Below are 24,394 nucleotides of genomic sequence, written 5' to 3'. Positions count from 1 at the left end.
GCAATGATGCGGATTGGATCCGTGGACTGAGGTTTATCCTCATTGCTGCACAGAAGAATTATGTCCTTGATGCACCGCTAGGTGACAGACCTATTGCAGGAGCAGATGCAGACGTTCACTACACCATGACAAAAATTAAGGGGTCACCTTATCTGCCGGGAAAACCAGCCAGTGGTGGCAAAAGAACTGCCGGGAATGCCTTTTGCGGGCATATACGAACTGCCCTTGAAAGTCCTGTCGGGAAATACAATCCCCGGCAGTTACAGGAAACCCCGGCAGTTCCTCTGACCTTCATTGCTGAAACTTTTGCCGGCAGTTAGAACTATTCCCGGCACATAGATTTTTCCTGGCAGATTGACAATGCAGGGCAGATAGAAGAATTCCCGGGAGTGTTTGTGCCCTTAATTAAGTACACTGCCAACGCACAAATTACCTACTAATTCAACCTGTCATTTCTCTCCACTCGATTATGTGCCATAATATAGAATACAATGTATACACGGAACAACACACATGTCAACTAAGGTTGCATCATAGTATATATCTCAACAATACATCACGTCTGCATACATACATATGTATACATTTGTAGGACACGAGTCTAGTACTGCATCACAGCATACATACAGGTTCATAAGTCCAGTACTACATCACAGCCAAAAGGACAACAAACCAACATGTATACATACATACATCTATAGGTTCAAGTCTCCAGTATACATCTAGTTTCAGTTAGAAATTGATTCCATCCTAGAGTGCTACTCCATCAGAAGATATTAAAATCCAAAGCCGAGTTAGATTCTACAAATAGGTCCTTTTAGCTCGCAAAACACACAGCTAAAAACTTGTGGGTGCAAGAGCAGACCTGAAAAAAGAAGCAAACCAATTACGACATCTCACAAGTATTTAATAAAAGCACAACCTACTCACTAGACTCCATCGCTTCAACCAGATAAAAGATTACAGAACAAATATCAGGTTATAAACAAACAATGATCTTAGCAATTTACAATGTGGCTTTTACATTTAACAATGCATTTAATTGTTTGAGTGAATCAGATATAAGGCCTAGTCATCTCAAATGTAATTGCTTATTATTTATTTACTGGAATGAAAACACATACACTCATTACTAATAGATGGTCCACTTAGATGCACTAATGTAAAGGAATGAGCATTAAGCAATGGAGATGGAGAAAAGTGACATAGATTACCTTCTGTGCATCTGAGAAAATGAAAAATGTGGCGAGGAAGTGGATTCTACGCAGGCAAAGCAATGCAAGAAAACTCTGCACTACAGAAGATCTCAAACCATGCCACAGAACTACTCAAATGATTCCTCTATTGTTTATGCATTTATTTACCAAATAAAGAAGCTTTGCATTGTTCACGGTCCAAACCATAGTTCACGCAAATACTATGATACGAATGCTCAACCTAGATGATAATAGAATTTTAAGAACAACAGAGTTGTAGCGATTAGCTAAGCTCCGCGGAAGCTTAGCTAATAGATTTGTCTGCATGCAGCAATAGAAATTTAAGAAATTTCAACATCCCAAGAGACAAAAGGCAGGTTCAGTTCACAGTACAGTAAGCAAGGTTAACTTTTATCACATGACATTCATTCTCATATATTCAAAGGGTAGTAGTTTATATATAAACTTAACGAAAAGGTCAAAAGTTTGAAACACTTGCTCATATATCATATCTCCCAGAAGGTCAAAAAAGCATCCAACATGTAGCAAAATTACCAATTAGCCATGGCATGTTTATATATGGAAAAAATTTCGTCCAGCATATAATACATATAAACTACTTATTCTCTGAATAGCAAATAAATATATTGAAAATGCCTAGTGACGACAACAAGAATAATAAATGTACAACAACACTAGTAGAGTTTTAAAGACACACCCTTTAAGGCCTTATTCTTTAAAGCAATACAGTGGGAAAAAAGAACCTTAACTCTGCAGTAATTTAAGAAACAATATTTAACAACATAGCTTACAGATGTTGCAGAAAGCAACACATCCTCATTTAAGTTTCCAAACTATTCTTAAAGACCGAAACAGGAATGAGTAGAAACTAGCCACTCTGAATAAAAATTACCAAGGTGCAATGGAGCATACCAGAACGCAGAAGCTTTCTGACCCAAAAGGATTTGCCAGGAGCATGAGCAAAACATGCGCTAACTACCCGGGGTGTTCCATACTGAGAAACAACATAAAATTTTGGTATGTTACACGTCAAAGCATGAAGTTCCAGTTTTTTGCATCTTGTATATGGAACAATAAATGAACGACTGCCAGCATCGTTGTTACTTTCGGTTTGACATTTTTCAACCATTTTTTGGAGAGAGCAAGTACTATAATATGTATTGATCAGAGAGCCAATAGATGTATGTCTTAATCCTAACGAGGTGCCAAGATACTACATAGTATCTACTCATTAAAGAGCCAATAATTAGAGAGCCAATAAAAATTAAGAACAAAGATGATAGTTTTACTCAACAAACTCACTATTTTCCTTTCGTAGCGAGCCTCGGAAGCACTCTCTTGATGGTGACCCCCGATCACATCCGCTTCCGCTCCCTGCAAGCACAAGTTTCTTTCCATTCCTTTTTGCACCACATCTCAACCATCATTCACGATGCATCTGGACAGGTTTCGACCCATCAAGGTTTTCTCTACAAAGATCACAGTGCTAAGTATAAGTCTGTTAGGAGAAAAGGTGAATTTATGGCACATAGTATTCCGGTCAATTTGTTCATCCACATGTAAATTTTAGGAGAAAAGGCTAGCTACGCAATGAAAGAAGCAAGACTTCTCAGTATCTCACAAACACGCCACAGGGCACAAAATGTGTTATTAAGTAGTATAACTAAAGAACAACATTTGAGAGCAAAATCTTTATGCTAGCTGACTCAAACTCAATTGACACGATGTCATCTAGCCACATCTGCATTTGCTAGTAGCAGCTTCTAGACAGAGCAAACTTGAGCCATGCATTACTGCACAAAAGCCCATGTTCTGTCACTTCTACTGGCTCCCTGTATATTCAGAACCGCAAACAAAATATCTGAAGACCAACTAGAATGATTATTTGTTTTAAGGCAATGACCCCAGAATCAAAAGGGCTTTTTGCACTGCAGAAATTGTAAACAGGACATTAAATTTGATCGATTAAGATATGTCTGCGGTGGGGATTTGATTTTAAAGGGAATGAGAGACTAAAACAAAGCATATTTAGTACATAGTTATAATGCAGAAAAACTCTCACAATAAATTTTATCCGGACCATACATACAGTTACTATTCGCAAGAAGCAGAACAGAGGAATGAAAAGGTAGAAGAGGGAGCAGCGTACAGAGTACAGACACATGCTGAGGAAAGCTGAAGAAATGAGAGATTGTGGGAGCTGGACCTGCAGGATTGCCCAAGATGGTGGGGGCACGCCATAGGCATCAAGAGATGAAGGGCGGGTAGAGGGTGCCGAAGACCAGGCCCACCCGCCAGCGCGGCCGCCAAGGTGAACGAACCTGCCAAGATCGCCAGGCGGTTCGTGGAGGTCGCCCCCCAACTCGACGCGGTCGCCAGGCTGAACCCACCTCGACTGCATTCTCTGGAGGCGAGACCGCCAGGCGGTTCGTGGAGGTCGCCCCCGAACTCGGCGCTGACATCCGGCGGCGGCGTGGATGGGGATGCGGAGACGGCGTCGTGGGTGGGGGATGCGAGCACGACGGCACTTGGCGGCGGCATGGGCGATGAAGGGGATGGGGCAGCGACGATGGGCGGGGCAGTGTGGATGAAGAAGATGGGGCGAGGCACTGGGCGGCGGCGTAGGTTCGGGATCCGGTGCGAGAGGATGGGGATGGTAAGTGCGGCGGCTGAGGGAAGAGGTGGGAAGGAGATTAGGGCTGCGTGGCGCTTCCAGTGACTTCTACCGTTTCGTGTCTCCCGCGGCTGCCTCGCGGGCTTTTTGGGCCAAAATTTTCATACCCGCTGACGTTGCATACCGGCAGTGCATCGGCCCTCGTTTGCTTTCCCGGGCAGATGGGCTGACCAGAAGACGCCGGCAGATGAACTGCCCTACTAGGTTAACTATTGCCGGCAGATAGCATGCCCTATGGATATTTTCCCGGCAAATAAAGCTTTGCCGGCAGTATAAGTGACTCGGATACTTAACCTTTCCCGGCAGTTGATTGCCCCTAAAGTTTTTCGTGGTGTAGTGGTTATGAACGTTTGGCTAGCTCAATATGATGACTACTTGATAGTATAGTGCACCATGCTTAACGGTTTAGAATCGGGACTTCAAAGACGTTTAGAACGTCATGGACCATATGAGATGTTCCAGGAGTTGAAGTTAATATTTCAAGCAAATACCCGAGTTGAGAGATATGAAGTCTCCAACAAGTTCTATAGCTAAAAAGATGGAGGAGAATAGCTCAAGCAGTGAGCATGTGCTCAGATTGTCTGAGTACTACAATCGCTTGAATCAAGTGGGAGTTAATCTTCCAGATAAAATAGTGATTGACAGAATTCTCTAGTCACCATCACCAAGTTAGTAGAACTTCGTGATGAACTATAGTATGCAAGGGATGACGAAAACGATTCCCGAGTTTTTTCATGATGATGAAATCGACGAAGGTAGAAATCAAGAAAAGCATCAAGTGTTGATGGTTGACAAGACCACTAGTTTCAAGAAAAGGGCAAAGGGAAGAAGGGGAACTTCAAGAAGAACGGCAAGCAAGTTGTTGCTCAAGTGAAGAAGCCCAAATATGGACCTAAGCCTGAGACTAAGTGCTTCTACTGCAAAGGGATTGGTCACTGGAAACGGAACTACCCCAAGTATTTGGCGGATAAGAAAGGATGGCAAAGTAAACAAAGGTATATTTTGATATACATGTTATTGATGTGTACTTTACTAGTGTTCATAGAAACCCCTCAGAATTTGATACTAATTCAGTTGCTAAGATTAGTAACTCGAATTGGGAGTTGCAGAATGAACAGAGACTAGTTAAGGGTGAAGTGACGATGTGTGTTGGAAGTAGTTCCAAGATTGATATGATCATCATCGCACACTCCCTATACTTTCGGGATTAGTGTTGAACCTAAATAAATGTTATTTGGTGTTTGCGTTAAGCATGAATATGATTTGATCATGTTTATTGCAATACGGTTATTCATTTAAAGTCAAAGAATAATTGTTGTTCTGTTTACATGAATAAAACCTTCTATGGTCATACACCCAATGAAAATGGTTTGTTGGATCTCGATCGTAGTGATACACATATTCATAATCTTGAAGCCAAAAGATGCAAAGTTAATAATGATAGTGCAACTTATTTGTGGCACTGCCATTTAGGTCATATTGGTGTAAAGCGCATGAAGAAAATCCATGCTGATGGGCTTTTGGAATCACTTGATTATGAATCAGTTGATGCTTGCGAACCATGCCTCATGGGCAAGATGACTAAAACGCCGTTCTCCGGAACTATGGAGAGAGCAACAGATTTGTTGGAAATCATACATACAGATGTATGTGGTCCAATGAATGTTGAGGCTCGTGGCGGATATCGTTATTTTCTCACCTTCACAGATGATTTAAGCAGATACGGGTATATCTACTTAATGAAACATAAGTCTGAAACATTTGAAAAGTTCAAAGAATTTCAGAGTGAAGTTGAAAATCATCGTAACAAGAAAATAAAGTTTCTACGATCTGATCGTGGAGGAGAATATTTGAGTTATGAGTTTGGTCTTCATTTGAAACAATGCGGAATAGTTTCGCAACTCACGCCACCCGGAACACCGCAGCGTAATGGTGTGTCCGAACGTCGTAATCGTACTTTATTAGATATGGTGCGATCTATGATGTCTCTTACTGATTTACCGCTATCGTTTTGGGGTTATGCATTAGAGACAGCTGCATTCACGTTAAAAAGGGCACCATCTAAATCCGTTGAGACGACACTCTATGAATTGTGGTTTTGCAAGAAACCAAAGTTGTCGTGTCTTAAAAGTTTGGGGCGATACTTATGTGAAAAAGTTTCATCTTGATAAGCTCAGACCCAAATCGGAGAAATGTATCTTCATAGGATACCCAAAGGAGACAGTTGGGTACACCTTCTATCACATATCCAAAGGCAAGACATTCGTTTCCAAGAATGGATCCTTTCTAGAGAAGGAGTTTCTCTCGAAAGAAGTGAGTGGGAGGAAAGTAGAACTTGATGAGGTAACTGTACCTGCTCCCTTATTGGAAAGTAGTTCATCACAGAAATCTGTTCCTGTGACTACTACACCAATTAGTGAGGAAGCTAATGATGATGATCATGTAACTTCAGATCAAGTTACTACCGAACCTCGTAGGTCAACCAGAGTAGGTCCGCACCAGAGTGGTACGGTAATCCTATTCTGGAGGTCATGTTACTTGACCATGACGAACCTACGAACTATGAGGAAGCGACGATGAGCCCAGATTCCGCGAAATGGCTTGTGGCCATGAAATCTGAGATGAGATCCATGCATGAGAACGAAGTGTGGACTTTGGTTGACTTGCCCGATGATCGGCAAGCCATAGAAAATAAATGGATCTTCAAGAGGAAGACGGACGCTGATAGTAGTGTTACTATCTACAAAGCTAGACTTGTTGAAAAAGGTTTTTGACAAAGTTCAATGTGTTGACTACGATGAGATTTCCTCACTCGTAGCAATGCTTAAGTCTGTCCGAATCATGTTAGCAAATTGCCACATTTTATGAAATCTGGCAAATGGATGTCAAAACTACGTTCCTTAATGGATTTCTTAAAGAAGAGTTGTATATGATGCAACCAGAAGGTTTTGTCGATCCTAAAGGTGTTAACAAAATGTGCAAGCTCCACCGATCCATCTATGGACCGGTGCAAGCATCTCGGAGTTGGAATATACGCTTTGATAAATTGATCAAAGCATATAGTTTTAGACAGACTTGCGGTGAAGCCTGTATTTACAAGAAAGTGAGTGGGAGCACTACAACATTTCTGATAAGTATATGTGAATGACATATTGTTGATCGGAAATAATGTAGAATTATTCTGCAAAGCATAAAGGAGTATTTAAAAGGAGTTTTTCAAAGAAAGGCCTCGGTGAAGCTGCTTACATATTGAGCATCAAGATCTATAGAGATAGACCAAGACATTTGATAAGTTTTTTCAATGAGTACATACCTTGACTAGATTTTGAAGTAGTTCAAAATGGAACAGTCAAAGAAAGGGTTCTTGCCTGTGTTACAAGGTGTGAAGTTGAGTAAGACTCAATGCCCGACCACTGCAGAAGATAGAGAGAAGATGAAAGATGTTCCCTATACTTCAGCCATAGGCTCTATCATGTATGCAATGCTGTGTACCAGACCTGATGTGTGCCTTGCTATAACTCTAGCAGGGAGGTACCAAAGTAATCCAGGAGTGGATCACTGGATAGCGGTCAAGAACATCCTGAAATACCTGAAAAGGACTAAGGATAAGTTTCTCGTTTATGGAGGTGACAAAGAGCTCATTGTAAATGGTTACGTTGATGCAAGCTTTGACACTGATGCGGACCATTCTAAATCACAAACCCGATACGTGTTTACCATGAACAGTGGAGCTGTCAGTTGGTGCAGTTCTAAACAAAGCGTCGTGGCGGGATCTACGTGTGAAGCGGAATACATAACTGCTTCGGAAGCAGCAAATGAAGGAGTCTGGATGAAGGAGTTCAATTCCGATCTAGGTGTCATACCTAGTGCATCGGGTCCAATGAATTTTTTTGTGACAATACTGGTGCAATTGCTTTGGCGAAGGAATCCAGATTTCACAAGAGAACCAAGCACATCAAGAGACGCTTCAATTCCATCCGGGATTTAGTCCAGGTGGGAGACATAGAAATTTGCAAGATACATACGGATCTGAATGTTGCAGACCTATTGACTAAGCCTCTTCCACGAGCAAAACATGATCAACACCAAGGCTCCATGGGTGTTAGAATCATTACTGTGTAATCTAGATTATTGACTCTAGTGCAAGTGGGAGACTGAAGGAAATATGCCCTAGAGGCAATAATAAAGTTATTATTTATTTCCTTATATCATGATAAATGTTTATTATTCATGCTAGAATTGTATTAACCGGAAACATAATACATGTGTGAATACATAGACAAACAGAGTGTCACTAGTATGCCTCTACTTGACTAGCTCGTTGATCAAAGATGGTTAAGTTTCCTAGCCATTGACATGGGTTGTCATTTGATTAACAGGATCACATCATTAGGAGAATGATGTGATTGACTTGACCCATTCCGTTAGCTTAGCACTCGATCGTTTAGTATGTTGCTATTGCTTTCTTCATGACTTATACATGTTCATATGACTATGAGAGTATGCAACTCCCATTTACCGGAGGAACACTTTGTGTGCTACCAAACGTCACAACGTAACTGGGTGATTATAAAGGTGCTCTACAGGTGTCTCCGAAGGTACTTGTTGGGTTGGCGTATTTCGAGATTAGGATTTGTCACTCCGATTGTCGGAGAGGTATCTCTGGGCCCTCTCGGTAATGCACATCACTTAAGCCTTGCAAGCATTGCAACTAATGAGTTTGTTGCGGGATGATGTATTACAGAACGAGTAAAGAGACTTGCCGGTAACGAGATTGAACTAGGTATTGAGATACCGACGATCGAATCTCGGGCAAGTAACATACCGATGACAAAGGGAACAACGTATGTTGTTATGCGGTCTGACCGATATAGATCTTCATAGAATATGTGGGAGCCAATATGAGCATCCAGGTTCCGCTATTGGTTATTGACCGGAGACGTGTCTCGGTCATGTCTACATAGTTCTCGAACCCGTAGGGTCCTCATGCTTAAAGTTTCGATGAAAGTTATATTATGATTTTATATGTTTTGATGTACCGAAGGTTGTTCGGAGTCCCGGATGTGATCACGGACATGACGGGGAGTCTCGAAATGGTCGAGACATGAAGATTGATATATTGGAAGCCTATGTTTGTATATCGGAAGTGTTCCGGGTGAAATCGGGATTTTACCGGAGTACCGGGAGGTTACCGGAACCCCCCGGGGGCTTAATGGGCCATAGTGGGCCTTAGTGCAAGAGAGGAGAGGCAGCCAGGGCAGGGCCGCGTGCCCCTCCCCCCCTAGTCCGAATAGGACAAGGAGAGGGGGCGGCGCCCCCTTTCCTTCCTCTCTCCCTCCTCTTTCCCCCTCCACTCCTAGTCCAACAAGGAAAAGGGCGGGAGTCCTACTCCCGGTGGGAGTAGGACCTCTTCTGGCGCGCCCCTCCTGACCGGCCGCACCTCTCCCCCTTGCTCCTTTATATACGGGGGCAGGGGGCACCGTGGAGACACAACAATTGATTGTTTGATCTTTTAGCCGTGTGCAGTGCCCCCCTCCACCATAGTCCACCTCGATAATATTGTAGCGGTGCTTAGGCGAAGCCCTGCGTCGGTAGAACATCATCATCATCACCACGCCGTCGTGCTGACAAAACTCTCCCTCAACACTCGGCTGGATCAGAGTTCGAGGGACGTCATCGGGCTGAACGTGTGCTGAACTCGGAGGTGTCGTGCGTTCGGTACTTGATCGGTCGGATCGTGAAAACGTACGACTACATCAACCGCGTTGTGCTAACGCTTCCGCTTTCGGTCTACGAGGGTACGTGGACAACACTCTCCCCTCTCGTTGGTATGCATCACCATGATCTTGCGTGTGCGTAGGAATTTTTTTGAAATTACTACATTCCCCAACATGGGCTTGGCCCATCAAGGCGCTGCGATTTCTTCAATTGCTAAGACTGCTACTCGCACGAGGGCGGTTGGGCCGGGAGGCGGCGGGTTGGAGTCAGCTGTCGCTTGCTGAGTCGTCGAAGTCCCCGGGCCGACTGCTGCAGTCCCCGGGTCGGGATCTGAAGTCCCCGGACCGGGTACGACTGCTGCAGTCCCCGGGTCGCCTACCGAATTCCTCGTGCCAGCTGCTAGGGTCCTCAAGTCGGATCCGACTGCTTCAGGAGGAGCCGGCACAAAGATGGAATCCGACTCTGGCGATGGCTTGATAGACGGTTTGAGGAGGCGTTGTAGGGCGACGCCGGTTGGTATTGCTTGCCGGGTGGAGCCGATTCGTGCCAAGGCATCTGCTTGCTCATTGTCATTCCTTGGCACATGGAGAAACTCGCACTCTTCAAAGTATCCACAGAGTTGCTGCACGAGGAAACGGTAACTCGCCATATTTGCATCCTTGGCGTCCCAGTCGCCTGACGACTGCTGGACCACCAAGTCGGAATCACCATAGCACAGGATCGGGCGAACGCCGAGTTCCTTGGCAAGCCGGAGCCCGTGAATGAGTGCTTCGTATTCAGTGACGTTGTTGGAGGCGGCGAAATGGATCTGCAACACATATCTGAGCTTGTCGCCTTTGGGAGAGGTGAGGACGATGCCGCCTCCCAAACCGGTGTGCATCTTGGACCCATCAAAGTGCATTCGCCAATGGGTGGAGTCTGGCGCAGGCGGCAGGTACTGGGTCTCGGCCCAATCAACGACGAAGTCGGCCAGTGCTTGTGACTTGATGGTGGTGCGAGGCTGGTAGTAGATGGTGTAGGGGGCCAAATCTATGGCCCATTTGGCCACTCGGCCTGAAGCATCTCGGCTTCCAATGATCTCGGTAAGCGGAGCTGTGCATACCACAGTGATTGGGTGCTCTTGGAAGTATGGCTTCAGTTTCTTGGCGGCAAAGTGGGCGCCATAGCACATCTTCTGGTAGTGGGGATAGTTCTGCTTGGAAGCGGATAGTAGTTCGCTCAGGTAATACACCGTCCTTTGGACTGGTAGGGCTTTGCCTTCTTCCTTGCGTTCCACCACTATGACTGTGCTGACCACCCGGCTGGTAGCGGCGATGTAGAGGAGCATGGGCTCCTTGGGAGTCGGGGCCGCCAGGACAGGCAGAGTGGTCAACTTTTTCTTGAGCTGGAGAAAAGCCTCATCCGCCTTGTCGTTCCACTCGAAAAAAGTGGTCTTCTTCATGAGCTGGTACAGGGGAAGAGCCTTCTCGCCCAACCGACTGATGAAACGGCCAATGGATGCCAAGCAGCCGGTGAATTTTTGCACGTCTAGCAGTCGGGTGGGCACCTCCATCCTCTCAATGGCCTTGATCTTCACAGGGTTGCACTCTATGCCGCGCTCTGAGACCAAGAAGCCAAGAAGCTGGCCGGCTGGTACTCCAAAGACGCATTTCTCCGGGTTGAGCTTGATCCAAAATCGGCGCAAATTCTCAAAGGTCTCCTTGAGATCATCTAGAAGCGTCCCACGCTTCTCCATCTTCATCACCACATCGTCCACATAGACATGGGCGTTTCTGCTGAGTTGCTTGAGGAGACACTTCTGCATGCATCGTTGAAACGTGGTGCCAGTGTTTCTCAAGCCGAACGTCATGGCCAGGTAGCAGAAGGCTCCGAACAGCGTGATGAAGGCGGTCTTCAGCCTATCGGCCGGGTTTAGCTTGATCTGATGATACCCTGGGTATGCATCCAAAAAGCTCAACAGCTCGCATCCGGCTGTGGAGTCTATCACTTGGTCAATCCTTGGTAAGGCAAAGGGGTCTTTGGGGCATGCTTTGTTGAGGCTGGTATAATCAATACACATGCGCGACTGCTTGTTCTTCTTCAGCACTAGGACCGGGTTGGCTAACCACTCTGGAAAGAATACCTCCATGATGAAGCCAGCTTCTAGAAGCCGAGCTATCTCTTCTCCAACAACTCTTCTCTTCTCCTCCGACAGGCGCCACAAGGGCTGCCTGACTGGCTTGGCATCTGACCGGACGTGTAGCTTGTGCTCGGCAAATTCCGTCGGAACACCCGGCATGTCCTTGGGGGACCATGCAAAGATGTCCCGATTCTCACAGAGGAAATCGACGAGCTCGCCTTCCTATTTGCTGTCAAGGTTCGCACCTATGACAGCGTACCTCTCCGGGTGCTCCGGGTCCAAGGGTATCTTCTTTGTCTCTTTGGCCGGCTTGAACGAGCCCTCAACTTCCGACTCCTTGGGGTCGGGTGACATTTCCGGCTGCTTGCCTGCCATTGCCACAACCCGGTCAAGGAGCCGCTTCTCAGCCGCGATCACGAGGGACTCGGCTAACCGGCTGCTCTCTGCTGCACAAGCAGACGACTTCTTGTAGTCTCCTGCTATAGTCAGGATTCCCTTGGAGCTCGGCATCTTCATCTTGAGGTAGGCATAGTGGGGGACCGCCATGAACTTGGCCAGAGCAGGCCGGCCAAGCAGTGCATGGTAGGGGCTCTTAAGGTCCATCACCTCAAACTAGACTGGCTCTTGGCGGAAATGATTTTTTCCCCGAAGAGGACATCTATCTGAGTCTTGCCGATTGGTGAGCAGGAAAGGCCAGGAACTATGCCATGGAAAACAGTCTGGCTGGGCTGAAGATGTCTCTGCTTGATTCCCAACTTCTCCATGGTATCTTTGTACAAGATGTTGATGCTGCTGCTGCCATCTATCAAAACTTGGGAAAAACGAGTAGCTCGCCTCTCGGTGGCAAAGTTGGCATCCAACACCAAGGCATAAGAGCCGGGATTTGGCATCACCTCCGGGTGGTCAGCTCTGCTCCAGCTGATGGGCTTCTCAGACCAGTGCATGAATTCGGGGGCCTCTGATGCCACCGCATTCACTTCTTGTTGCTGCTGCCGTCTGCTGCGCCTGTCGTCGGCCACGCTGGTGAACACAACATAGGCTCCATGCTCTTCAGGGTATTCATCTTGTATGGCACCGACTGGCCGGGCCGCCGGCTGCTGAGGAGGAGGAGGCGGCGGGCCGACAGGCGGAGTGGGCTGGAGTCCGTCACCCTTGGCGATCCTGGTGAGCCAGTGGCACTTCCGAGTTGTATGGTTGGACGGCTTCACGCCGCTGTGGAATTTTCAGGGTGCATCAAGGGTCTGCTCATATGAGAAGGCGGGCAACCAGTTGGGCTTGCCGCCCTTCTGGCGCTTGGGGGTGGTTGCCCTTCCGGCTACTGATCTTCGACTGTTTCCACCTGCCGGCTCGAGGAAGCCGGCTGCATGGCCTTGCGCTTGTTGTCTTTTTGTTGTTGTCTCCAACTGGTGTCACCAGCCGGGGTCCGAGGAGCTTGAGGGGCCACCTTGCCCGACACATTGACTTGGATCTCCGTCTTCATGGAGGAGTCGGTCGTGGCATACTTGTCGGCTATGACCAGCAGTTCATCGAGGGTCGCCGGCTCGTCGCAGAGGAGCTTGTGCTTGAGGAGGGTGTCCTCTCGGCACCCGGCAGTGAAATACTCGATGGCCTGCACCTCGTGCACGCCCTCACAAGAGTTGCGTAGTTCGGCCCAGCGCGTGAGGTAGTCGCGACTCGACTCATTGGGGCCTTGGACGCACAAGGAGAGTTGCGAGGCTTGGGTGGCCGCTTGTATGTGCTGGTGAAGTTGCGGATGAATGCTTCAGTGAAATCTACCCAGCTGTTGATGCTGCGGGGCTTCAGGCTGTTTAGCCATGTCCGGGCCATGCCCTGGAGCATGAGCGGAATGTACTTCACGGCAACGCGCTTGTTGCTGTTCGCGATGCTGACGGCTATGGAGTAGTCGACCAGCCAGTCCTCCGGCTTCACGGAACCAGTGTACTTGGGTGTATCTCTCGGGAGCGTGAACCCTTTGGGGAAAGGTTCGTCTCGGATGCGGGGGCCAAAGCAAGGCGGACCCAGCTCATCTTCTTCTTCTAGCGCCAGGGATCGATTGAGGCGATCGATCCGGTGGCGGGCGTCGTTTTCCCCGATTCCTTCTCGGCGGCCAAGGCGGTCGCCGAGTGACGGGTGATCAACTGGCGGCGGGGAAATGTGCCTCTCCCTGCGGGGAGGAGGAGGCGGACAGTCGTCTCGTCGTTGCACTGCTCTTGGGCGGCCGTCTTGGTCGCGCTCGATGGTGATGCGAGTCCGGCTGCGGCTGGCAGTCGGCTCCTTGTCTCTTCTGTCGCGGACGCCACCAGTCGGCGTCCGGGATGTCGCGCCTTGGTCTTGTCGAGGAGGTGGATCGTCGTTTTGCCGGTTGGGCGCTTCAGTCCGGCACCTCGCATCTTGCTGCTCAGCAGCTGCGTCGAGGAGCTGCTGAACTCGCTCCGTCATGTGGCGACGCTCGTCGCCCTCGAGCTTGTCTAACTCGTCTGCTGCCGCCTGGGCAGCTCGTATGTTCTCCGCAGGCGTGGCGTAGACGGGACGATCTGTCCCGAACATGCTGGCGATGGTCGCGCCACGCTGCCGGACCAAGCCAATGCGGCTAGGCCCACCAGGAGCCGGCGTGCCGCCGACGGCACAGCCCATTTCCCGCTGGTAGGCCTCCGAAAGGCGTCTCATGCTGGCAAGCCCGTTGGCGCTCTCGACGAGCTGGACGCGGCGCGCTTCCAGCGTCTCGGCGTTGGTGTTGGGAAACGTAGTAATTTCAAAAAAATTCCTATGAACACGCAAGATCATGGTGATGTATAGCACCGAGAGGGGAGAGTGTTGTCCACGTACCCTCGTAGACCGAAAGCGGAAGCGTTAACACAACGCGGTTGATGTAGTCGTATGTCTTCACGATCCGACCGATCAAGTACCGAACGCACGGCACCTCCGAGTTCAGCACACGTTCAGCTCGATGACGTCCCTCGAACTCCGATCCAGCCGAGTGTTGAGGGAGAGTTTCATCAGCACGACGGCGTGGTGACGATGATGATGTTCTACCGACGCAGGGCTTCGCCTAAGCTCCACTACGATATTATCGAGGTGTAATATGGTGGAGGGGGGCACCGCACACGGCTAAAAGATCGTTGATCAATTGCGTGTAGAGAGGTGCCCCCCTGCCCCCATATATAAAGGAGCAAGGGGGAGGCCGCCGGCCTAGGAGGTAGAGGCGCGCCAGGAGGAGTCCTACTCCTACCGGGAGTAGGACTCCCCCCTATTTCCATGTTGGACTCGGAGTGGAAGGGGGAAGAGGTGGAGGGGAGGAAGGAAGGGGGGGGCGCCGCCCCCCTCTCCTTGTCCTATTCGGACTGGGGGAAGGGGGGCGCGGCCCTGCCCTGGTCTCCTCTCCTCTCTTCCACCTAGGCCCACTAAGGCCCATAAGTTACCGGGGGGTTCCGGTAACCTCCCGGTACTCCGGAAAAATCCCGATTTCACCCGGAACACTTCCATGTCCAAACATAGGCTTCCAATATATCAATCTTTATGTCTCGACCATTTCGAGAATCCTCGTCATGTCCGTGATCACATCCGGGACTCCGAACAACCTTCGGTACATCAAAACATATAAACTCATAATATAACTGTCATCGTAACGTTAAGCGTGCGGACCCTACGGGTTCGAGAACTATGTAGACATGACCGAGACACCTCTCCTGTCAATAACCAATAGCGGAACCTGGATGCTCATATTGGTTCCCACATATTCTACGATGATCTTTATCGGTCAGACCGCATAACAACATACGTTGTTCCCTTTGTCATCGGTATGTTACATGCCCGAGATTCGATCGTCGGTATCTTGATACCTAGTTCAATCTCGTTACCAGCAAGTCTCTTTACTCGTTCCGTAATACATCATCCCGCAACAAACTCATTAGTCACAATGCTTGCAAGGCTTATAGTGATGTGTATTACTGAGTGGGCCCAGAGATACCTCTCCGACAATCGGAGTGACAAATCCTAATCTCGAAATACGCCAACCCAACAAGTACCTTTGGAGACACCTGTAGAGCACCTTTATAATCACCCAGTTACGTTGTGACGTTTGGTAGCACACAAAGTGTTCCTCCGGTACACGGGAGTTGCATAATCTCATAGTCATAGGAACATGTATAAGTCATGAAGAAAGCAATAGCAACATACTAAACGATTGAGTGCTAAGCTAATGGAATGGGTCAAGTCAATCACATCATTCTACTAATGATGTGATCCCGTTAATCAAATGACAACTCATGTCTATGGCTAGGAAACATAACCATCTTTGATTAACGAGCTAGTCAAGTAGAGGCATACTAGTGACACTCTGTTTGTCTATGTATTCACACATGTATTATGTTTCCGGTTAATACAATTCTAGCATGAATAATAAACATTTATCATGATATAAGGAAATAAATAATAATTTATTATTGCCTCTAGGGCATATTTCCTTCAGTTGGCGTCTTTCGGGATAGGCGCAGCCAGGTCTTGCATTGCCGTCTGCAACGGGTCCTGGCCACCTCCGCCAGAGTGCTCGCCGTGGCTGATGACGAGCACCTCCGTGACGGTGCTGCTACCGCTGTCCGCGCAAGGAAGCGGATCATCATAGACCACCATGTTGGTGGGGAACGCGTCGAGCGACGCTATGTCGGAGTCGACCAACATCGGGTCGGTGGAGCCAACCGACTCCAAGTCAGCAGCAGGCTCGCTGGCGACGTGGAGCCGATCGAGGAGGCTCGCGAGGCGGCTCTCAGGTCCATCGGTGCCCGCATCAGACGCGGGCTCGTCGGAGAGGTGAATCTCGCCAACAAGATCGGCGAGGCAGCGCAGGCGACCTCCGCGCCGCGCAGCGCGTCGGTGCAGACGCCGTCTGGCATGCCGGGCTGGCTGCGCTCGCCAGGAAGGAACAAGGTTCCCGTCCAGAGCAGGTCTTCGGGAGACGGTGCACCTGGCCCCACGGTGGGCACCAAATGTCGGGCGTTGGGTGCGACATATGCCAAAGGATGGCTTATCATAGTGGGAGCGAGTAGAACGTCGCCGGTGCCTGGAAGCGGGATGAGGCGTAGACACGTACGCCAGCGAACTTTACCCAGGTTCGGGGCTCTCCGTGGAGATAACACCCCTAGTCCTGCTCTACGGGGTCTCCGCATGATCACTAAGGCACTAGTGGAACAATGGTGCTCCTTGAGCTGTTTGCTAGAGGTGAAGGAAGGCATGCACGCTCTCTCCTCCTCTAGGTGTGAGTCTAGTTCTAACAGGTTCGAACCCTTTGCATGGGTGCCCTGGGGGGTTTATATAGGCCTACCCCCCAGGGGTACAATTGTAATCCAATTGGGTGTAGGACCCGGCTGTCAATCTCTCTGGTCGCCGGCTTCTCCGCCGGCTGCTGGGACGCGCCTCCCGGTGGGCCCTGCCGACTGGTCTGGTTCGGAGCCGACAGGCCACTCCCGCCGCTCGCGGGTCTTCCCGGCTGCTGATCACTGTAGCCGTGATGCTAATGACGCAGGCTTGGTCGGGGGAGCGTGGCTACAGTCCCGCCGCCTGGCGGGCGATTACTGTAGCCACACTACGTCTCATCTGGTTGATGGCGTGATACGTCTCCAACGTATCTATAATTTTTGATTGCTCCATGCTATATTATCTTCCGTTTTGGACATTACTGGGCTTTATTACCCACTTTTATATTATTTTTGGGACTAACCTATTAACCGGAGGCCCATCCCAGAATTGCTATTTTTTGCCTATTTCAGAGTTTCGCAGAAAAAGAATATCAAACGGAGTCCAAACGGAATGAAACCTTCGGGAACGTGATTTTCGGAATGAACATGATCCAGAGGACTTGGACCCTATGTCAAGAAATCAAGCAGGAAGCCACGAGGTAGGGGGCGCGCCTACCCCCCCCCCCCCCCAGGCGCGCCCTCCACCCCCGTGGGCCCCATGTTGCTCCACCGACGTACTCCTTCCTCCTATATATACCTACGTACCCCCAAACGATCAGATACGGAGCCAAAAACCTAATTCCACCGCCGCAACCTTCTGTACCCACGAGATCCCATCTTGGGGCCTGTTCCGGAGCTCCGCCGGAGGGGGCATCGATCACGGAGGGCTTCTACATCAACACCATAGCCTCTCCGATGAAGTGTGAGTAGTTTACCTCAGACCTTCGGGTCCATAGTTATTAGCTAGATGGCTTCTTCTCTCTTTTTGTATCTCAATACAATGTTCTCCCCCTCTCTTGTGGAGATCTATTCGATGTAATCTTCTTTTGCGGTGTGTTTGTTGAGACCGATGAATTGTGGGTTTATGATCAAGTTTATCTATGAACAATATTTGAATCTTCTGAATTCTTTTATGTATGATTGGTTATCTTTGCAAGTCTCTTCGAATTATCAGTTTGGTTTGGCCTACTAGATTGATCTTTCTTGCAATGGGAGAAGTGCTTAGCTTTGGGTTCAATCTTGCGGTGTCCTTTCCCAGTGACAGTAGGGGCAGCAAGGCACGTATTGTATTGTTGCCATCGAGGATAACAAGATGGTTTTTTTTATCATATTGCATGAATTTATCCCTCTACATCATGTCATCTTGCTTAAAGCGTTACTCTGTTCTTATGAACTTAATACTCTAGATGCATGCTGGATAGTGGTTGATGTGTGGAGTAATAGTAGTAGATGCAGGCAGGAGTCGGTCTACTTGTCTCGGACGTGATGCCTATATACATGATCATACCTAGATATTCGCATAACTATGCTCAATTCTGTCAATTGCTCAACAGTAATTTTTTCACCCACCGTAAAATACTTATGCTCTTGAGAGAAGCCACTAGTGAAACCTATGGCCCCCGGGTCTATTTTCCATCATATTAATCTTCCAACACTTAGCTATTTCTTTTGCCATTTTTATTTACTTTCTTTACTTTGCATCTTTATCACAAAAATACCAAAAATATTATCCTATCAGATCTCACTCTCGTAAGTGACCGTGTAGGGATTGACAACCCCTTATCGCGTTGGTTGCGAGGATTTATTTGTTTGTGTAGGTGCGAGGGACTTGCGTGTAGCCTCCTACTAGATTGATACCTTGGTTCTAAAAACTGAGGGAAATACTTACGCTACTTTGCTGCATCACCCTTTCCTCTTCAAGGGAAAACCAACGCAGTGCTCAAGAGGTAGCATGGCGCACGGGGCCCGAGGGAGGGATAAGCCGCTTGCTCGAGGCCGGCTTCCCTGGCTTCCTCCGTCTTCAGGGCTCTCACTGCCTGGTAGGGCCCACCGTCTGCAAGCCGTACCGACAGGCCGTCGTGGGAATAGGGCTCCGCCTGTTAGGAGTGACGTTTAGGGGGGAGAGGCAACAGTGCCGCGCCGTGCGGAGATCTCCGCCTATACGGGGCACTGTGGCCACGCCCGGCCCTGGATTCGTGGGGATGGGCTACGCTGTAGTCACACCCTGTCTTGTCTCCTTGATGAGGGCGCAGACTTTGAGGGCGCCACGGGCCGACTGCTAGGGGCCGGCCTCTCTGGAGGCCGCCCGCTAGGAGTCGGCCTGTTGTGATGTCGTCTTCTGGAACTCGGCTGCCTTCTGACAGTCGGCCGTTCGGCCAACCGGCTGTCAGAAGGTGGAGATCTATCTTGACGTCTTGAGGGGCGCAGCCGGCCCCGATGTCTTGAAAGGTTCGGGGGCTCGGGTTAGGCTACCCGTGGCCCATTACTCCGACAATTATCTCTTATATCCTAGATGACCATTCACTTGTTTTGGTGATGAGTGCATGCTTTAACTTCTATCATTTTGAGCGCTCCACCAAGATGTATGTGACATGGAAGAGTAACCCATGATCCAAATCGGTTGTGCATTTGCATTCAAAAGCAAATTTTAATAATGCACAAATTTAGGGGGAGCTCTTGCTTATCACATACTTCTCAAAGCGACGATGTTTTTTCAATACTATTTATCATTTGTCGAAGCTTTGATCTATATATTGTCATCAATTACCAAAAAGGGGGAGATTGAAAGTGCAACTATCCCTGGGTGGTTTTGGTAATTCCTAACAACATATAGCTCATTGAGCTAATGCTATTTCAAGATAGATATTTCAGAAAAATAGGAAACACTGCTCTTAGACACCATATATAATCTAGAATTTTCTATTTATTTATACTTAAACATATAACTTACAAAGAAAAACACTATTACATCTGAGGTTTGAAAGATTAGATAAAAGTAAGGTTAATTATCATTTTCAATATTAAGTTAAAATTTTAGATTAATGTCATTATAAGAGAGAAAATGTGGCTAAAAATATTAATGAAAATAAGCCGGCAAATTAAGTGTCAATATTATAATCCAAAACATTAAGTTATTGAACAAATATCAACCGATGAAAAATAGTTTTAACAAAACCTACTTTGTCAATATAATCTCAATTATACAATTACAAGCATCTTCACACAATAAAGCATACATTTGTTAAATTAATAGAGTGGCAATAAAAACATCCACTACTAGGGAAAACCCTAGTAGTAGCACGGGTTTTGAGGCTATCAGCAACGCGGGCAGCCGCGCTACCAATAAGGCGCTACAGCTAATTGTTAGTAGTAGCGCGGTCTGTACCCATGCTATTACTATGGACTATATCAGGAACGCGTTTCCGGAATGCGCTACTATTAATTAGCTGTAGCGATTTCCTGGCCCCGCGCTACTGCTATATCTTTCATCATTTCCACCGGCTTCCTACCCCGTTTCAGCTTCAATAAACTGCAATTTCCAAATACTAGGTACTAGTAGATATAAATTTCATAAAGCATTATAGGTACTAGGTAGTACTCCTCGGTTCCAAATTACTCGTCGTGGTTTTAGTTCAAATTTAGTTCAAATTTGAACTAAAACCACGACGAGTAATTTGGAACGGAGGGAGTACTAGATAACAATTTCATATATATACTCAACATGCATCCTCAAGCAGTACAAGGTGATATCGACGACGATCATCATATGTAGTTCTACATGATATCGACGACGATCATCATATGTAGTTCTAGATGATATAGCCACACACACATATGTAGTTCTAGATGATATCAACGACGATCATCATCCTCAAGCCTGGGCGGTGGGTGTTCCTGATAGTAATTAGGATGGCCTGTCCAACACGAAGATTCTTGCCAATGAGGAATCTCTTCCACCCAACCGAGTTTAAGTGTGTGCGACCGTCTGTGTCCATGCGGTAAGTACAGGTGGTGACGGAGCCCCTTGCGGTAAGGCGTAGTCCAGCTGAGCCTTCTTCATCAGGCTCGATACCACAACTCACAGATAGGTTCTTTGGCAATTTCTGAATAAGAAAAACATATCAATTAATAAATAGCCTCGCACATACTCTTGCAAATATATTTCTATTTAGTCTAGATTTCTACACTATCAAAAGACACAGTACTATGCATTTGTACTAACTAATCATGAATTCTACTAATAAGTATATATGGATTATCTACACTATTAATAGTTCCTTGGATTCTACACTAATAAGAGCATGTGATCAGACTCTACACTAAAGCATATCATCGACTAGATTCCACAAAGCATATCATTGGACTCTACACTAAGCATATCATCGGATTCACTAAGCATATCATCGCATAATTTGCATTTGTAAGTATAACAATAAAGCATATATATATATCATCAAATTAATACAGGCAGTACGTATAACATACCATTTCATGCAGATCGACCATGGTACTTTTCAGGTGGGTCACGAATGGCACCCCGACAAAGTCATCACATGGCGGAATTATGTCCCATAGTGTCGTGGAATTGTCACGGCAGATGTCCTCATGCAAGGATTTAGTCGTGGAGCCATCGTAGCTAGGAAGCTTAAAGGGGTTAAGCGGGACAAGGAACACGAGGGTTATACTGGTTCGGCCCCTTACGATGAAGGTAAAAGCCTACGTCCAGTTGAGGTGGTATTCCTTAGGGTTTCGATGACCAGGGAGCTTAATCGCTATGCCTGGCTCTCGATCTGTTGTCTCTCATCCTGAACCGCCGCCGGGTCATCCCTTTATATAGAGAGGTTAATGCCCCGCGGCTCTCAGAGTCCCGGACGGCTTATAACAGTATTCGGCTCGGACTCTTAACTACTCTTGCCTTACATTACAAGTCTTCCCATAACGGCGGGTTATCACTACGGGCCTTAAGCCGCCTCCGGGTCTTAAGCCCATTATTGATCCACCATCCTCAAGCTTGGTACTGGGCTTCACGTGATGGTCATTATGACGTAACCCGGCCCCTCCTGGGCGGGTGACTCTAATGGTTATATCCTCAACACATAGGTTGCACACCTCCTCCTCGCTCAGCCTCATTCTTTGAGCTACGATGGCTTCATGAAGTGGGTTCTCATCATCTTCATCGAGTGGGTCCTCATTATCTTCATCATCTTTGTCATCTTACACCAGGTTGAGATAAATGACAGTCAGCTTGGGTCTTTCTGCTCTGAAGGAGAAGCTGATCAACTCACCACCAGTAAGACGCATGTGGGAAAGGAAACGGGCCCATCCATCTCCTCCAATCTGCGACATATTACGTCCTTTCTCGACCTCCATAGTGTACGGCCCCCCAGGAGCCTCAAATGTCACAGTGTCTCCTGTCAGCTTGTTGAATTTCAACCTCACATTGCATGGGACGATCTGTGTAAAAAAAGCAAAATGACACAATGCAGTAATGCCAACACTAAAAATAAAATAGTTGTTACATTTCATCTAATTTCTTACCGCCGCATGATGAAAACTCGGCTGGAAGTAGACGCCGAACAGCTTGCCAGTTGCAAGGTTGTTGGCGCACCTTGACTTTCACAGTCGACATAGTGGTGGTGGCGGTGGCGCCATTTTCCTAAAGCAATATGAGCAAAGGATTAACGATTCACTTCACAGGAAAGAAAAACAGTAGCATGTGATATTTTTGGTTCTTCCGCGAGAAGCAATTTGATGGACAAAGCATTTCGGTGGCACCTATTGCCGAAATTTTTTTTCACAAATATCTACCAAATAAGGGTACCACCTACCAAGACATTTCATCTCATTTGGCCCCTATTGCCTAAGATAATTGATTAAAAAAACAAGTGGCAAATTTAACTAAATTGGCATCTCATTTGAAGCACAAGAGCAAGGAGTTCATCATCAACACACCATTTGTTACTTCTTGGAGAGTGGTGTCTCCTAGATTGGCTAGGTGTCACTTGGGAGCCTCCGACAAGATTGTGGAGTTGAACCAAGGAGTTTGTAAGGGCAAGGAGATCGCCTACTTCGTGAAGATCTACCCTAGTGAGGAAAGTCCTTCGTGGGTGACGGCCATGGTGGGATAGACAAGGTTCCTTCTTCGTGGACCCTTCTGTTGGAAATATGCCCTAGAGGCAATAATAAATGGTTATTATTGTATTTCCTTGTTCATGATGATTGTCTATTGTTCATGCTATAATTGTATTAACTGGAAACCGTAATACATGTGTGAATACATAGACCACAACATGTCCCTAGTAAGCCTCTAGTTGACTAGCTCGTTGATCAATAGATGGTCATGGTTTCCTGGCCATGGACATTGGATGTCGTTGATAACGGGATCACATCATTGGGAGAATGATTGGATGGACAAGACCCAATCCTAAGCATAGCACAAGATCGTGTAGTTCGTTTGCTAGAGCTTTTCTAATGTCAAGTATCATTTCCTTAGACCATGAGATTGTGCAACTCCCGGATACCGTAGGAATGCTTTGGGTGTATCAAACGTCACAACGTAACTGGGTGGCTATAAAGGTGCACTACAGGTATCTCCGAAAGTGTCTGCTGGGTTGGCACAAATCGAGACTGGGATTTGTCACTCCGTATGACGGAGAGGTATCTCTGGGCCCACTCGGTAATGCATCATCATAATGAGCTCAATGTGACTAAGGAGTTAGTCACGGGATCATGCGTTACGGAACGAGTAAAGAGACTTGCCGTTAACAAGATTGAACGAGGTATGGGGATACCGACGATCGAATCTCGGGCAAGTAACATACCGATAGACAAAGGGAATTGAATACGGGATTGATTGAATCCGCGACATTGTGGTTCATCCGATGAGATCATCGTGGAACATGTGGGAGCCAATATGGGTATCCAGATCCCGCTGTTGGTTATTGGCCGGAGAACGTCTCGGTCATGTCTGCATGGTTCCCGAACCCGTAGGGTCTACACACTTAAGGTTCGGTGATGCTAGAGTTGTTATGGGAAATAGTATGTGGTTACCGAAGGTTGTTCGGAGTCCCGGATGAGACCCCGGACGTGACGAGGAACTCCGGAGTGGTCCGGAGGTGAAGATCGATATATTGGGCGAAGGGTATTGGAGTCCGGAATTGTTCTGGGAGTACCGGGTGACGACCAGCGTGACCGAAAGGTGTTTCGGAGGCCCCGGCAAGCGTTGGGGGGCCTTATGGGCCAAGCGGAGGGGGCACACCAGCCCACTAAGGGGCTGTGTGCCCCTCCTAACCCCTCTCACGTAACGTGGAGAGGTGGGGGCGCCTCCCCTAGGGCAGCCACCCCTCTCGGCTTGGGGGGCAAGTTTCCCAGGGGTGGGGGCGCCCAAACCCATCTAGGGTTTCCCCTGTGGCCGCCGCCCCTCCCCTAGGGAACC

The 24,394-nt window shown here is 47.7% G+C and overlaps 1 long non-coding RNA gene across 2 annotated transcripts; it reads right to left on the bottom strand.

The window, feature by feature from the left end:
- Window positions 1-520: 520 nt before the first annotated feature.
- On the bottom strand, window positions 521-3,885 carry LOC120965375 (uncharacterized). Of its 2 annotated transcripts, XR_012183350.1 has the most exons (4): window positions 3,424-3,885; window positions 2,520-2,686; window positions 2,130-2,211; window positions 521-865 (listed from the first exon to the last, which is right to left on the bottom strand). It is a non-coding gene; the product is annotated as an uncharacterized lncRNA (long non-coding RNA). The 2 variants fall into 2 exon arrangements; XR_005758241.3 differs by having other exon boundaries at window positions 2,520-3,885.
- Window positions 3,886-24,394: the final 20,509 nt, after the last annotated feature.

The sequence above is a fragment of the Aegilops tauschii genome, chromosome 5, assembly GCF_002575655.3.
Source record: "Aegilops tauschii subsp. strangulata cultivar AL8/78 chromosome 5, Aet v6.0, whole genome shotgun sequence".
NCBI lineage: Eukaryota > Viridiplantae > Streptophyta > Magnoliopsida > Poales > Poaceae > Aegilops > Aegilops tauschii.
The sequence above is the reverse complement of the archived record's forward strand: the minus strand, read 5'-3'. Positions and strand labels throughout refer to the sequence as shown.